The sequence below is a fragment of the Acinonyx jubatus genome, chromosome A3 (assembly GCF_027475565.1).
Source record: "Acinonyx jubatus isolate Ajub_Pintada_27869175 chromosome A3, VMU_Ajub_asm_v1.0, whole genome shotgun sequence".
NCBI lineage: Eukaryota > Metazoa > Chordata > Mammalia > Carnivora > Felidae > Acinonyx > Acinonyx jubatus.
Genome location: NC_069388.1, coordinates 78,143,864 through 78,160,462, shown reverse-complemented (window position 1 = coordinate 78,160,462; position 16,599 = coordinate 78,143,864). Strand labels below are relative to the sequence as shown.

The 16,599-nt window shown below is 40.2% G+C and overlaps 1 long non-coding RNA gene across 1 annotated transcript in view; it reads left to right on the top strand.

Moving 5' to 3' along the window:
- The window catches only part of LOC128311206 (uncharacterized), a 51,572-nt gene extending 36,085 nt beyond the window's left edge, over positions 1-15,487 (top strand). Inside the window, exon 4 of the long non-coding RNA XR_008289345.1 lies at positions 13,738-15,487. This is a non-coding gene — a long non-coding RNA (uncharacterized LOC128311206). The remainder of the gene's footprint in view (positions 1-13,737) is intronic.
- The last annotated feature ends 1,112 nt before the right edge of the window (positions 15,488-16,599 follow it).

The window sequence follows — 16,599 nt, the reverse complement described above, 5'->3', positions numbered from 1 at the left end:
AATATGATAGGTGATGTGGTTTGAAGTGTTGGGGCTCGAAGCCAATGGCCAAGAAAGAATTCTTGAAATGTCTTTGGTGCAAAAAGGTGGTTTATTAAAGCACGGGGACAGGACCTGTGGGCAGAACGAGCTGCACTGGGGTTGTGAAGAGTGGCTGATTATATACTTTCAAGTTCAGAGGGGCTTAGGGACAGCACAAACCTCCAAGGTAATTTGGAAACAAGGTTTCCAGAGTCTTGAGGGGGCTAACTGTCATTAGGAAAAGGTCATTTATTACTCTTTAGTAAAAACTCAGGCATGAGACCCTTCAGATTTGTATCAGTGGGCCGTACATTTGGAGGACAATTGCTAACACATATTTGAGGGGTAGAGATAAAGGAAGTTTCCAAAGTAATTTTTATATGTTAAAGTAGACTTATAGGATCCTGGAGGTCAGAATAATGTTAAGCTAAATTTGCCTTTTGCCCTTAGCAAAGTGTCATCAGCAAGGCAGCTGAGTTCCTAGAGGAAGGCCACTCTGCCTGTTTCAAGGACTTGTCAATGGGCTGTAGGCAGTAAAGAAATTTAATTTTTCATTTGCCTTTGTTTCCCCCATCAATAGAGGCCTATGGTAATGCACAGAATTGGAACCTAACTTGGGCTTTGGGGTCAGAAAAAACCTCTACCAAAGAGAAAATACCTCTGCTGCATCAAGAAGGACTAGTAGGAATTACAAAGGAAGAGAACAGGGTAGGAAGCATGATCTCAGGCAGAGGGAGTAGTGAGAGAAAATATCTCAAAATGAGGGAGAGAGAGTTGGGAAGCTGCAAGCAGTTAATTATGGCAGGAGCCAGACCAGAGGTACTGTGAGACAGAGGTGAGCGGAAGCCAGCTGGAATCTAGGTGAGGTTACAGGAAACCATTAAATCCTTTTAGCAGAGGAGAAGCAGGTTCAGATTTGCATGGGAGAAAGAATCACTCTGTCTGCAGCCTAGAGAATGGACTCAAGAGGTAACCCAAGAGGGGAGGGCAGGGAGACCAGTTAGCAGGTCACAGTCATAGTCTAGATAAGAGATGAAGACAGTGCAAATAAAGGTAGCGGCCCCCTACATAAGAAGGAATGGAAAGAAATTCAGGATGGAGACTGCATGGGACTTGGTAGTTGTTGATTAGATGTCATAATATGTGGAGGACAGCTAAGGAATCAAGGATAATATTCAAAGTTGGAATATTGGGTAACTGTGTGGATGGTGATAGAGTCATTGAAAGAGAGATGCACAAGAAAAAACAAGTATGAAGGAATGTTGATGCATTTCACTTGAGATGTGTTGAGTTGAGGTGCCATTGGGACACCCAGATCAGGATGTCTGATAGACAATGGTCTATTGGTTTCTAGCTGAGGAGAAGGAACTGTTGGGATAGAGACAGAGGTTTGAGTTCCATCAACAGTAACTTAAGCAATAGGAGTATGTGAATACTCCAAAAGAATATAAAATGAAAGGAAAAGCAGGTTGAAGAAGGAACTGAGACATACCGATATTTAGGAGGTGAGTAGGAGAAGAAAGACCTTAAAGGAGACTGAAAAGAAGCCAGAGAAGCAGAAGGAAAACCCAAGAAAGTATATTTTTGTGGAAGCAAAGGGAGAATAGTAGAGGTAAAGATGCTGACAGTATAACTAGTTTCAACAGTAAGGAGGTTATGGGTACCCTTATTGAGAGCAATCTAAGAGTGTCTGCAGTGAGTTGATATTTGGATGGTAAGCAAATGTAGACGGTGAATGTAGAACACTCCTTCAAGATATCTAGTTGTGCTAAGTTCACTGTAAAGGTTAAATGAGATGATGAAAGTATAGCAGTTAACAGCCCATGGCACATCACAATAATTCAGTAAATGTTGGCTACTACTACTAATATTAAGGAATATATCTTAAGGAAGAGAAGAGACAGTAGTAGCCATAAGGAGGTGTAAGTTTAGGGAGGATATTTTTTAAGGCCTCTCTCTTTACCATATTGAAAAAAAAAGGGGAAAAAAAGCTTTTAAAACCTCATCACTGGCACCTGGGTGGTTCAGTCAGTTAAGTGTCTGACTTCAGCTCAGGTCATGATCTCACAGCTTGTGGGTTCGAGCCCTGCAGCGGGCTCTGTGAGTACAGCTCAGAACCTGGAGCCTGCTTCAGGTTCTGTGTCTCCCTCTGTCTCTGCCCCTCCCCGACCTGTGTTCTCTCTCTTTCAAAAATAAACAAACTTAAAAAAAAAAATACCATGTCAAAGAAATACATGCAAATGATTCAAAGAAGCAACAATCTCTGAGCCACTTTTTGCCAGCCCAGAAGAAACCAATTTGAACTGCTTCTGTGTTATGGTAACCTCCTTATCACTAATTAACCTCCTAATGACTGTTTCTTGATTTATCATTCTTAAACATTATCTGTTAACTTCCTGCTATGCTGAGAATTTAGTTCACTTATACTTCTCTGTCATCCAGAGTAGTTATGTCACTATCCACTGGCCACCTTCAAAACCTACATAAGCTCTATTTTTCATTCCATTAATCACAGATAGCATTTCTTCACTCCCAATGTTTAAGATGAGGTTGTTTGTAGCCTACTCTTCCCACCATCTCTCAATGGGAAAGATTTGTTTTTGTTTGTTTTGTGTTTTAAATATGAGAGATTATTAAATAGGATTAAATGGAAAGGAATCAATGAAAGTGAACAACTGAAGATAGATGGCAAAACAGTTGTTGCCCTGAGGTGCCTGGAGAGGTAGAAGAGGATGAGTTCAGAGTCCAGTATGGGACATCTTCTCCATAATGGCACCACCAATGTCCTAGCACAAGTCTAGGAAACTTCTGGAATGTGTGGAGCTCCTTTCACCCTAGATCCAAACAGCTATAAAATTCCATAGATTCCAACTCTTCAGTTACCATCTTTCTATTCATTTCTCTTCTGCCTATGCTTTTAGTTTGGCCCTTCAATATTTGTGACTTGGACAGTAGACTTCTAACTGATGTCTCTTTCTCCTCACTTTCCTCATTCACACAGTGTGTCCCAGCCCAGCATGGGGTATTGAAAAGGTCACCTGGGAGGAATGAGGTGGAGGCCAGTGCATAGTTTCACAGAAACATAGTTTCTCAAGACTGCCCAATCATCAAGAGCTTCAGGGCCTGACCAGAAGAGGTAAAGACTGGTTAGGCAACCCGAAAGTGTCCATTGCAAAGTGAAATAACCATAGCATGGGCTCTGGTTGAGAAATTCTCTTAATGTTTCCTTCAGAAAATCACAAAAGAAGAAATACAACAGCCAATAAACATTTAAAAGCTCAACATCACTAGTCTAGAGTGACAGCCATGAGAAAATGTGTGTGCTGTCTTTTTAAAGGTCTTCCTTTGTGTCCATTATTAAATTAAATTAGTAGCTGGACAGTTTAGCTGGCAGCTGCTTTCCCCTCCTCCTCTGGTCTCAGTCCTTTGGGAACTGGATATGCCTGGCATAGGGCACTATGGAGAGCATGTGAGGCATGTACCTCTGTGTCACGGAAGCTCTGACAGTGAGCAAGATTATTTTTAGAGGTGACCTTCTAGGTACCAAGGAAAAGTAAACAGACAGATGCACATGATTTCCTCTGAGAGACTCACAGTAAACAAATTGGCATGTGTGCACTTTCTATTATCCCGTGTTCTGAATTCTCATCTCTTAAAGAGCAAGCTCAGGTGAAAAGCTTTGTTGAAAACTCGAAAGCAACCAGAATGAAGAAAGGGGTAACTGAGTGAAAGTTCACAGTTTCTAGCTACTGGGTCAGAAAACCGTAGATGAAATGCCATATCTAATCTAAATGCTTGGAAAACATGTTATTTAAAAATTTTTTTTAAGTTTATTTATTTATTTTGAGAGAGAGATAGAGTTGGGGAGGGTCAGAGAGAGAGAGAGAGAGAGAGAGAGAGAGAGAGAGAGAGAGAGAGAGAATCCCAAACAGGCTCTACACTGTCAGCGTAGAGCCCAATGTAGGGCTTGAATTCACAATCCATGAGATCATGACCTGAGCCAAAACCAAGAATTGGATGCTTAACTGATTGAGCCACCCAGGCACCCCATGTTTTAAATAAAGTTTCAATACTTTCTCATAAAACATTGCTAAAACTTATTTAACTTAATCTCTTGTTTTTATTTTGTATTATTCTGTTTTACCTTTGTTGATTGTGCTGTGTGATGTTTATTATCTTTAAGTGAATGTCTGTGTCACTTAAAAAAATGTAAAAAGAAAAAAATCTCCATAATCCTGCCTGTTATTAATACTTTGCTCTGTATCCTTGAGATTTTTTTTGCACATACTTCTATCTATATATCAACAAAAGAAAAACATACTGTCATTTATAACTTTCTTTTGTCATCAAGTACTATATCTTGCCATCTTTTCATGTTCATATATATAGGTCTTTCTCATTCTGTTGATGGATGTTTAGGTCATTTCCAGTGTTTCACTGTTACAAACAATGCATAAGTAGGCATTTTTGTATAGATACCTTGAAGCACTTTCATGAAAGTTTCTGTTGGACAGCTTGTGGGAAAGAATTTCTGGATCAAAATGTTAACATATTTTTAAAGTTTTAGTTTAGTTATTGCTCTCTACTTGTCCCCTGAAACATGAAAATAAGTTAATTGCTCATGAAGACTTAGCACCTAACACAATGCTTGGCACATGTTCATTAACTGCTGGTTATAGTAAAGCATCAAATATTAGTTATTGTGAAAAAGTGATGCCTTTGACACTATTAAAACACATTTCCCTGCCTGTACTCTTTTCTCGGCCTAGACAACTGAGGTAAAATGTTAAATTCATAGTTATCATCATAATAAATATTATAAAAAATAAGTGCATACCAGAATACATAGCACTTCTGATTGTCTCCTTGGTGACAAGCCATTCTGATTGTCTCCTTGGTGAATGCCATTGTCACCTGAAATCATGGCATTCAATCATAGACAAGAGTCTAGACATCAAATAGTGTATTTTTAAAAAAATATATATGAATAAGTGAAATCCCAGAGAGGTAGTGATTGGTCAAAGGTTTGAGAACTAATAGATTCTACTTAAAACACCTCTTATTTTCCACTGTCCTTTCTTTACTTGAATGCACATATTTAGTATAATTTTATTACATTTGACTAGGTCATATAAACAAGGCACATTATTGACTGAGATATGTTTCCTCAAGTCTTCTTGGTTCTGTCAGTTACTTGCCTAGAGCTTTCTTCCCTGCCCTTCTCTAATTTCCTACTTCAAGTTAGTCAAAGATTGGAAATAAGATAGGTTTAATAGAATGATATGTCAAGTGGTGGGATCTGCATGTGAGTCCAAGGTTTTCCTATGAGTAAAACATGGGAATCTTAGCATAACTTTTTGTCAGTTATTTTAGCTACTCAGGAAAGCTTGTATGTGTGTATGTGTCTGGGTCTGTGTGGGGATGTAAGTACATATGCACTTCCCAAGTTTTATCAGCTTAGGAACATGTTGCCATGTTCTGGAAAGATGAGATGATATTGTATATAAATATTTATATAGCAAATAATACCTGGAATATCTGGAAGGTACTCAGAAACTTTTAGATTTTTTTTGTATTTTTTCAATTTTTTTTTAAATTTCTTTTTGAGAGAGAGAGAAAGTAGGGGAGGGGCAGAGACAGAGGGAGACACAGAATCCAAAGCAGGCTCCAGGCTCTGAGCTGTCAGCACAGAGCCCGACGCGGGGCTCCAACTCACAGAGCACGAGATCATGACCTGAGCTGAAGTCAGATGCTTAATGGACTGAGCCACCAGGTGCCCCAGAACCCTTTAGAATTAAAATTTTGCCTAATTAGGGGCACCTCAGTGGCTTAGTCAGTTGGGTGTCCAACTTTGGCTCAAGTCATGATCTCCCAGTTTGTGAGTTTGAGCCCCATGTCAGGCTCAGTGCTGACAGCTCAGGGCCTGGAGCCTGCTTTGGATTCTGTGTCTCCCTCTCTCTCTGCCTCTTCCCTGCTCGCATTCTGTCTCTCTCTCAAAAATAAACATTAAAATTTTTTTTTAAATTTTGCCTAATTCTAAGGAAACAAATAGCCAAAGAGTTTGTTTTCAAATGCTGTTAGCATTTGGCCAAGGTCTATTTAAAGGACAGTGAAATAATCTTTTTCCATCCCTTTGCTGATATATAATGCCAACTTTGATTTCATCATCAGTAATTTCAGGAATAGTATCTGTGGCAGGCAGAATAATAGCTGCCCAAAGACAACCATGTCCTAATTCCTGAAATCTGTGAATATGTTACCTTACGTGGCAAAAGGGACTTTGCAGATATGATTAAATTAAGCATCTTGAGATGGGGAAATTATCCTGGATCATGCAGGTGAGCCCGGTGAAATTAGAAGGGTCCTTAAAGAGGGAGGCAGGAGAGTCAGAGTCAGAAAAGGAAATATGTTGACAAGAGCAGAGGTCAGAGTGATACTATTGCTGGAGGAAAAGACCATAAGCCAAGGAATGCAGGTGGCCTTTAGAAGCTGGAAAAGGCAGGGAAATGGATTCTCCCCTGAGAGCTTCCAGAAAGGAATGCAGTCCAGTGCCAACACCTTGATCTTAGTTCAGTGAGAACTTTTTAGATTTCTGAACTCCAAAACTGTAAGATGATAAATTTGTGTTTAAATCCCTAAGTATATGGTCATTTGTTGTAGCAGCAATAGGAAATTAACACAATGTCTTACCATAAGGTAGTGCAAGTTTGAATTTTGACTGAAGGACAGCTGTTGTTTTTGCATTTTAATAAAATATATAAAGAATGTTTAAAGAAAAAAAGTTGAAAAAATAACCATATGATAATAGTTATTTACTGACCACTTACTATAAAACTGACCACTTACTATAAAAGGGCGCCTGGGTGGCTCAGTCGGTCAAGTGTCTGACTCTTTTTTTTTTTTTTAAGTTTTATTTACTTATTTTGGGAGAGACAGAGACAGCATGAGTGGGGAAGGGGCAGAGAGAGAGGGAGGGAGGGAGGGGGAGAGAGAGAGAGAGAGAGAGAGAGAGAGAGAGAGAGAGAGAGAGAGAGAGAATCCCAACCAGGCTCTGTGTTGTCAGCGCAGAGCCCAATGCGGGACTTGAACTCACAAACCGTGAGATCGTGACCTGAGCTGAATCCAAGAGTCAGATGTTCAACCAGCTGAACCATCCAGGTGCCCCAAGTGTCTGACTCTTGAATTTAATTAACTTTAATAAGCAAAGAGATTAGCTGAACTCTCAAGTCGAAAGTACAGAACTCCATCTTCTCAAATTAAGGATGGAAAAATTGAAAGTAGTTACCATAAAAATTAGGCAAAGGTAAAATTTACAAGGGATAGATGATGCCCTGGGTTGTAAAAACAAATCACATCTGAAATAGTTTGAGTTCCTACTACATAGTAGACAGTTCCCAGCTATTACAAAGGCCCAGCTTGTTAACTGGGAGACTGGGTAGAACCCTCAGAAGGTACACCACTTCCTCTCCCACCTAATCTCCCCCCATCTGGAATCTTTGACCAATAACCCTGAAACCATACATAACCCCATCTCAAGCCTTTGACTGACAACCCTGAATACATCAGGTTAACAGTGCCAAAATAAATCTGTTCCCCTCTCCATTGGATAATGTACTCGGTAATGATTGCAACCCCAAATAACATACACATGCTGAACAAATTATGATCATTTTAATGACACCTTGTATTTATAAGATGTAGTAACTTTTAACTCACTTGTTGCTTGTGTATATATTCTCTGTATTTACTATATTTGATACATTTTAGAGAATCTCACAGGTTGGGGAGAAAATCTGACATTACATTGATTTTTAATTGAAATACTTAGGATTTGACCAATTAGGCATATAGGGAATATTTAAATGCTTAAGGGATATTGACTTAATGTATAGGTTTGATTTTTATGCTGCACAGATGCCTAAGAGAATTTGATCTAGTAGATTTACACTAACACTGTAAAATCTGTTGAGCACTTATTATCTGCCAGGTACTGTTTTAAGTGCTTTGCATGCACTAACTCAGGTAAGGCTCACAACAACTCTGAGAGTTGTGTACTCTTGCTACCCCCACTTTCAGGTGATAAAGCAGAGGTGGAAAAAGTTACATGACTTAACCAAGGTCACGTAGCCAGTTAGTAGCAGAGCAGTCTGGCTGGGAGCCCACACTCCTAACCAGTGTCCTTTCAGTGCTCAGGAAGACTCTTAACAGGAATACTCTATAAGTGCTCTGGACTGGGCAGAAAATGGGCCAAGATGATTTAAGGTATAAATCTGCCTTGTTAGGGGTATGAAGTACCTGAGACAATCAGATACAGCACTGTGTGAACTTTACATAATTTAAGGGAATTTAAAAATTAAGTTTATAAACAGCATAAATGTGTAAGACAATTTGATTTGTTGCATTTGTATGCTTTTGTTACTTTAATAGGTAATGCTTAAGAAAATTCTATCACTTATAAATAGTGTTTAAATGAAAAGTCTAATATGTCAAATTAATAAGCTTACTGAGGGGCACCTGGGTGGCTCAGTCATTAAGCATCCAACTTCAGCTCAGGTCATGATCTCGAGGTTTGTGAGTTCTAGCCCCGCGCTAGGGACTCTGTGCTGACAGCTCAGAGCCTGGAGCCTGCTTCAGATTCTGTGTCTCCCTCTCCCTCTCCCTCTGACCCTCCCCTGCTCACACTCGGACCCTGTCTTTCAGTAATAAATAAACGTTAAAAAAAAATAAAAAAAAAAGTTCACTGAGCATTAATCAAAGAACAAGTCAAAGTGTTTCATTTTTAACACAAAATTGATAGATTTATAAATTAATTTGAGATTTGTGTTTACATACTTAATAACAGCTTGGCTTAAAATTTACAACACTAATAAATTAAATATCAATTAAAAACCAAGCAGTTTTATGGGCTCTTTTCCATGCACTTTTGCACAAAAAGTCCACTCTGATATTTAAAATCTCCACTGACGGTACAGTTATAGACCTATTTTGCAGAGGGGAAAACTAAAATAAAGAGAAGTAACTTCCCAAGTGGGAAGTGGCAGATCCTGCATTGCAGCCCAGGCAACACCAGATTGCCAAAGCCTGCACATTCAACCATTTTCCCGTACTGCCTCAGTGTATGGAGAGTCCATTTTTACACAAAACAATGTCAGTTCCGAATATATAACCCAGAGAAATATACACTAATATAACAACAGTGGTTTTGCCTGAAGTGGAATTCTAAAGGGCTGTTATTTCAATTTCTGTGTCACTGAAGATTTGAGTAAAAGGAGTTCTCTACCCCTTCACCCCATTTTCAACTTACCTCTTTAAAATTAATAGAATTCTGTACCTCTTTGTATTTTAATTTCTTCTGTTTCAATTGGCATTTTGTAGTCATTTATTGATATCTACCTCATGAGCTTTTTAAAAATTTTTACATTTCTCCTTGTGCTTCATATACCCCATCAAATGGACACCATTCCTGAGTTAAATCCTTTCTTATGCCATTATCCCCATAAACCTGATAGAGTTAGTCACTCCTTCAGTTAGGCTACTTTTGTACCTAGCATATGCTTTTATTAAACACGTAACACTGAATTATAGTTGTTTTTCTATTTTTCTGTCTTCCCTATTAGTGTCTGTGATATATGCCTCTTTTCCCTGGGTCTAGCACAGAATTTGGTTGGTTAAACCAAACATATTTTGCAGTTACAGACGCTGAAGTATGCTTCAGTCAAGAAAGCTTAAGTGTGAAGTATTTTGTTTTTATTTTTTTTATTCTCTAGGAAGATTCTTTCCCTTTTATTAAAGTCTCTGAATTATATATATATAATATATATTATATTTTCATCAGGGTTATTTTGGAGTCTGTTCAGAGCCAGTAACCAAAGACAATGTGGCTGTGGTTTATGAGGTATTAGAAGAGATGCTTAACAGTGGGTTTCCATTGGCTATTGAGTGGAACATCCTCAAATCCACTCACTATCCTTTGAGCAGTTGTCAACTCCATAATAGGTATGGAGGAAAGGGAAATCAACAGAAAGCTGCTGCTTAGTCCAGTGTGGCTTAGTCCAGTGTTGTGCATTGTTTCAAGTGCTTGTCTTTGGGAGTCTCAAATGTCAGGTGCTTTAATTTTGCTCTTTATAGTTTTTGAGTTGAAATGTGCACAAAAAACTAGTTTTTTCCCCCTTAAAAAGCTTATTAATCTGGGGCACCTGGGTGGCTCAGTAGGTTACACCTCAGAATCTTGATTTTGGCTCAGGTCATGATCTCATGGCACAGAGCCTGCTAGGGCTTCTCTCTCCCTTTCTCTGCCACTCCCCCACTCACGTGTGCTTTCTCTTTGTCTGTCTCCCTCTCTTCTCTCAAAATGAATACACAACTTAAAAAAAAAAAAAGAGGAAGAACCAGGAAACCCTGACCAAAATGTATATTAAAAGAAAAAGGGATGGAGGGGTGCAGCGATGGACCTCAGCTCAGGTCATGCTCAGGTCATGATCCTGGGTTTGAGCCCCAAGTCAGGATCTGTGCTCACAGTGCAGAGCCTGGAGACTGCTTCAGATTGTGTCCCCCTCTCTCTCTGCCCCTCCCCAGATCGCACCCTGTCTCTCTCTCTCTCTCAAAAATAAACATTTAAAAAACTTAAAAAAAAAAACAAAAAAAAGGATTATTAATCTCCCTTGGTCCTTTAGCATTGGGGTAGGTGATACAATCAAGACTTAAGTTGAACTAAAAGTGGAGGAATTCAGTTATGCTGTTACAAAACTAGAAAAAGTGGATTATCTGGAAACAGGTATCATTTGTAAGGAGAGTGGAGCCAAATCACATTTTAACAACTTGGGAGGGAGGAATCTTGTCTTTGCTTTCCTGAGGTGCGCCATGTCCAGCTGTTTTCAAATTAGCCCACCTACCACATCTGGTATGTATTTCTAAGGGTCCAGTTTTCTACTTCAAAGAAGAAAAGGGCAGTTAATCACGAAGAATATTTTCAGATAGTTGGGGATCGTGAATACTTCAGTTACTTATCATGACCCCAGTATATTTGCATTTTATCCCGGACTGCTTCATTGGTGGAAACCGTGGGGTAGAGTTTTGGATGGTACAGCCCTTACAGACCAACTAGCCACCACACCACTGCCCCTGTGGAGGTGGTGACACGGGCGCTGGTCCTAGCCACTTTCTCCGCTCCAAGTCTGCGGGCCCCATAGGGAAAGTGAAAATGGAAACTGAAGCTACCCTGACTGTCTACGCTCCGGCTGGCGACCCGTACTGGTCCGTTAAACTATGTGGGAGGATGGGAAGCGCCGCGAGTTCACGGGCTGGTGACCCTCTTAAGAGTCTCCCTTTTCCTCTGGATAGTAGGAAGTCTCGTTTCTTACTTCGCGTACTAGTGCAGCTAGCACACCCATTTTGGGCTCTGAAGACCCCCGCTCCAGCAGGCTGGCTGGTTCCCGCCCCAATGAGTCTCCACCCCGAAGAGGTTCCGCCCGCCCTCTGCTTCCGCCCCCGAGGCCACGCCCCCTGGAGGCCAAAGGCCACGAGGGCCCGACCAGCGCGGGCGGGGGTTCAACAAGGGCACTTTCTTTTCTTCCTCGTCTCCTGTTCTCTCCTCCTTCCCGCTACGGCGGGGTCGCGGGATCCCGAAGGCCTGGCAGAGACTGGGTCCAGGCGAACCCAGAGTTTCTCATTAGGGCCCTGTCCAGGCCTCGCCACCCCGCGGCGGGTGGCGTTGGCGTTAAGCGTTGAGTTTCTCCCGGGCGCATCTCTGCGCTGAGACCCTGTCCGGGAGGGCGGATCCTGAAGAACCGCTTGGGCACTTCTTCCTGGTGCGCCAGCACCACCCAAGTGGAAGTGTTGAGGAGAGTAGGTAAATAGATTGTTGAAAGGAAAAGAATGCCCCTCAATTACGAAGTGCCTAGCCAAGTGCCTAGCCGAAGAAAAATCCGAGAGCAAGGACATGAGAGTGCTAAAAATATTTGAGGCAAATTCACAGTCAGTTAAAAAATACAAATGGTTAGAATTACCATTTCTAACCGCCTCTTAATTAATTACAACTAACAGGACGCCTGTTAATTACAGTAGACACCAGGACTGGTACTTACAGACCAAGCTCCGATCGGATTATTTAGAGAAATGCAGGTACGAAGCAGGAAACTGGGGTATTCATATTTTCAGAATTCCTTTCAGGATTCTGAAAGATAGCAGGGCGGTGGCGGGGTGGGGGTGGGGATACCGCCAATGAATGTATACCCCAGACATAATCAAGAACAACCTAAAGCCACCATCATCTACGTTTCTCCATGTCGCACATCAGATTGTATTTATAAGTTATTCATTGGCTGGTGTGAGCCCTTACGATCAAAATGAGGCGAGATGATTTAGCACAGTTGTTTGCTTATGTTCTCAGATGCTGAAGAATGTTGCGTACACATTTGTAGGGAGTTTAAAGAGAAACACCTGCTTCATGTGCTCAGCCTTGTACTTGAACAATTATAGAAGCTATCACTTAGCTTCTGTGAATTTTTGCCCAAGTTAATGTGTAGTTGTGAGATTTACTTCATAATTACCTATTCCTAGTGAAACTTTGTCCTTTAGAAATTTTTTGGCAGTGGTAGCAGAGTGAAAGTTACACACAAATGTATCATATCTGTCAATGCTAACTAGGACACACTGAACATTCTGAGAGTTGTGGGTAAATGATATATAAGATCATGCTATGTGGGGCACCCAGGGGTGGTTCAGTTGGTTAAGCATCTGACTCTTAATATCAGCTCAGGTATTGATCTCAGGGTCGTGAGTTCAAGCTGCGCATTCAGCTCCACACTGGATGTGGAGCCTACTTAAAACAAAAAAAAAAAAATGCCATTTCTCCAGTTCCTTCTGCCTCTGACATAAAGAGTAAATGAATATGGCAGTCCCAGGAGCTTCAGGAGCCATAGGCTTCATGCAGACATGGTCAAGTCCAAGAACCACACGATACACAACCAGTCATGAAAATGGCACAGAAACGACATCAAGAAACCCCAGTAACAAAGATATGAGTCTCTTAAGGGGGCAGACCCCAAGTTCCTGAGGAACATACACTTTGCCAAGAAGCACAACAAGAATGGCCTGAAGAAGATGCAGGGCAACACCATCTAGGCCATGAGTGCTCGTGCTGAGGCTATCAAGGCCCTAATGTAGCCCAGGGAAATCAAACCCAAGATCCTAAATGGCGGCATCCACAAGTGCAATCAACTTGCCTACATTGCTCACCCCAAGCTCAGGAAATGTGCTGGTGCCATATTGCCAAAGGCCAAGGCCAAGGCTCAAACCAAGGCCCAGCCTATGGCTGTGCCTCAGGTCCCCAAAGGTGCTCATGCTCCCATGAAGGCTCCAGTGTAGCCTTGGTTTCTGTCTGCCAATGTAAGGACTACAGGTCTGGTGTGACCCCCTGAGCTTCTGACTGCATGGGGCTGGTGTCCTCCTGTGCTATTTGTACAAGTAAACATGAGGCAGGATGTGTCAAAAAAATAAATTAATATGGTGAACACTCAGAAGTGAGGAAGAAACGATGAGTTCATAAATTTCCATTTGAAAGAACCCAGGTAGAAATTTAGAAATACAAAGTTAATTTTTTATCTTACCTAGTAATAAAAGGCGAATTGAGAACAGACTGTATTCTAGACACTTACTGTTCATTATTTCACTGTACCTTTACAATGCTGTGAGATCGCCTTCATCGTTGTTTTACAGAGAGAAGAATCAAGGCTTTGAGAAGTTAAGGTAACTTGCCAAAGGTGACCAGTAAGTGACCAGTTTAGGATTGAACTCAGGTCACCCATCTCCAGGTTAAAAACCATGCAGCATGTGGGTGTATCATTTATCTAAGTTCATCACAATGTACAGTTTAAATGGATACAATTTATATAAATTATACCCATAAAGTTAATTTTAAAAAATAATGCAGAGTGAATGTAATGTTTTTATGATAAAGAAACAACATTATGGGGGCGCCTAGGTGTCTCAGTTCATTAAACATCTGTATTTGGCTCAGGTCATGATCTCACGGTTCATGAGTTCCAGCCCCACATGGGGCTCTCTGCTGACAGCTCAGAGCCAGGAGCCTGCTTTGGATTCTGTGTCTCCCTTGCTCTCTGCCCCTCCCCCCTCTCCCCCCCCCAAATAAACATTAAAAAAAAAAAAGAAACAACATGATGATTTCATACATGACAGTTTCAGAGGAAAAAGAGATGGAGGTAATATATATATATATTTATAAATATATATATAATTTATAAATATATATATATTTAAGATATACACTGAAAGATTGATGATACTATAGTCAAGGATTGTTCATTTAGTTGACCTTCCTAAACTTAAGAAACAGATTTATAGAAATATCAGCCAGGATGCTATCGTGGGTAAGGGGCATGCAAGTCTGTTGTGGAAATGAATCAAGCAAATTTTTCAACAAAATTAAAAAAGACATCTGAAGTATGTGATACCAAGTTTGTCTAACAAAAATATGTTCAAGTACAGTACATTAAAAAGTTAGCTGTCTCTCAAAATAAATTAATAAACTTTAAAAAAAAATGTGGGGTTCCTGAGAGGCTCAGTTGGTTAGGGGTCAGACTCTTGATTTTGGCTCAGGTCATGATCTCAAGGTTTGTGAGTTAGAGCCCTGAGTTAGGCTCTGTGCTAGCAGTGCAGAGCCTGCTTGGGATTCTCTCTCTCCCTCTCTCTCTGCCCCTCCCCTACTCATGCTGTCTCTGTTTCTCTCAAAATAAACAAATAAACCTAAAAAAAAAAGTTAGATATTTTTGCTGGTGGTATGCATTAAAGTCACATTTTCTTTGTATAATAATGTTTTATACTAAGCATTGTGATTATAAGCTGTGCAGCAGAATTTATACATTTTTATTTTCAGTGAAAACTTACTTGAAAAGTTTGTCACAACAATCAAGGCACAAAACTGCTTTTGTGTTTAAAGACTGTATTGGGGTGTTTCAAGAGAATATATTGACTCCTTTTTCATTGTATGATGTTCCATTTTGAAGTTTCACCAATTTCAGAAACATGTTGAATTTAAGGCTTTAATTAAAATTTACAAATCAAATATTTTGTGAATTGGGTATTCTGAACAATTATAGTTGCCCATACATATGTAGAAACAGGGCACAAAATAGCTCAGTTCCTTCCAAACTTCCTAGGATGCTTAAACTGCTAGTGACTATCCCCACCCAATACAGATATTTAACAGCCCCAATAATGGCAAACTCCACAAGGCCTCAGAACAAGATGTGACCAGTGAAATCCCACTGTTAGGAATTCTGCACAACCTTGAGTTTTCCAAGAGAATATTCTCTTCATTGGCCATCATGAAAACAGTGACCTTGAGTGAAAAAGAAAAGGATAGTGAGAGAAAGCATGAGTCTTAAGGCAATTTTATCAGGATGCATATTTAGCACCCTTTGTGAAATGCAGGAGGAAACTGACCCAACAGCTTCCATCAGGAGAGTGTGTGAGTTTGAGCGTAACAATAGAAAATCACCACTCTTGTTAATTAGATATAACCTGGATGGATTGTTGGGGATTAGCACAGAGCCTGAGATTTCTGTGTGGAGTGCACCCAGCCTTCCTGATGGTTGTTACTCTACTATTTTACTTCTTTAACATCTGTTTAAAATTAGTACAGCTTAATGACAAAGAAAGCAGCTGTGTCTTCTCAGACATGAATAAGCCTATAATTGATAAACTAGTAAAAATGTTTCTACTCCAACTAATTTCTAGTATAGTTTTCTTAATTTATTCATAGAATTTATAATCATTAATTCCAGAAATATACAACTTACTAGAAACTGAACAGGTGGCAGCAACTTTAATACATGGACGCGTTATCCATAATAAATGCACATTTTTTTTCCCCTGTCCAGCAGCATACCACCTTGAGTTCCTATATCTGCATGATAAAAATTGAAATAAAGTTTCAAAACTATACTTTAAATTCTTAAGCTACTTTTTGGCAAGGTATATTAAGAATCTTGGGGCACCTGTGTGGCTCAGTTGGTTAAGCATCTGACTTTAGCTCAGGTCATGATCTCACGGTTCAAGCCCCGCATAGGGCTCTGTGCTGACAGCTCAGAGCCTGGAGCCTGCTTTGGATTCTGTGTCTCCTTCTCTCTATGCCCCTCCCCCACTCATTCTCTCTCTCTCCCTCCCTCTCTCCCTCTCTCTCTCTCTCTCTCTCTCTCAAAAATAAATAAACATTGAAAAAATTTAAAAAAGAAGAATCTTTAGGGGTGCCTGGGAGGCTCAGTTGGTTAAGCATCTGACTCTTGATCTTGGCTCAGGTCATGATCTCACAGTTTATGGGATCGAGCCCAGAGTTGGGCTCTGCACTGACAGCGTAGAGCTTGCTTGGGATTCTCTGTCTCTCTGTCTGTCTGTCTCTCTTTGCCCATCCCCCACTGGCTTTCTTTCTCCAAATAAACATTAAATAAATAAGTAAATAAATAAACCTAAAAAGACATTATAAATAAAAATATAATTTATGGAAATTTAAAAATGTTTCAAATTCACGTAATCTTACAGACTATCATCCTAAGTTTGTAA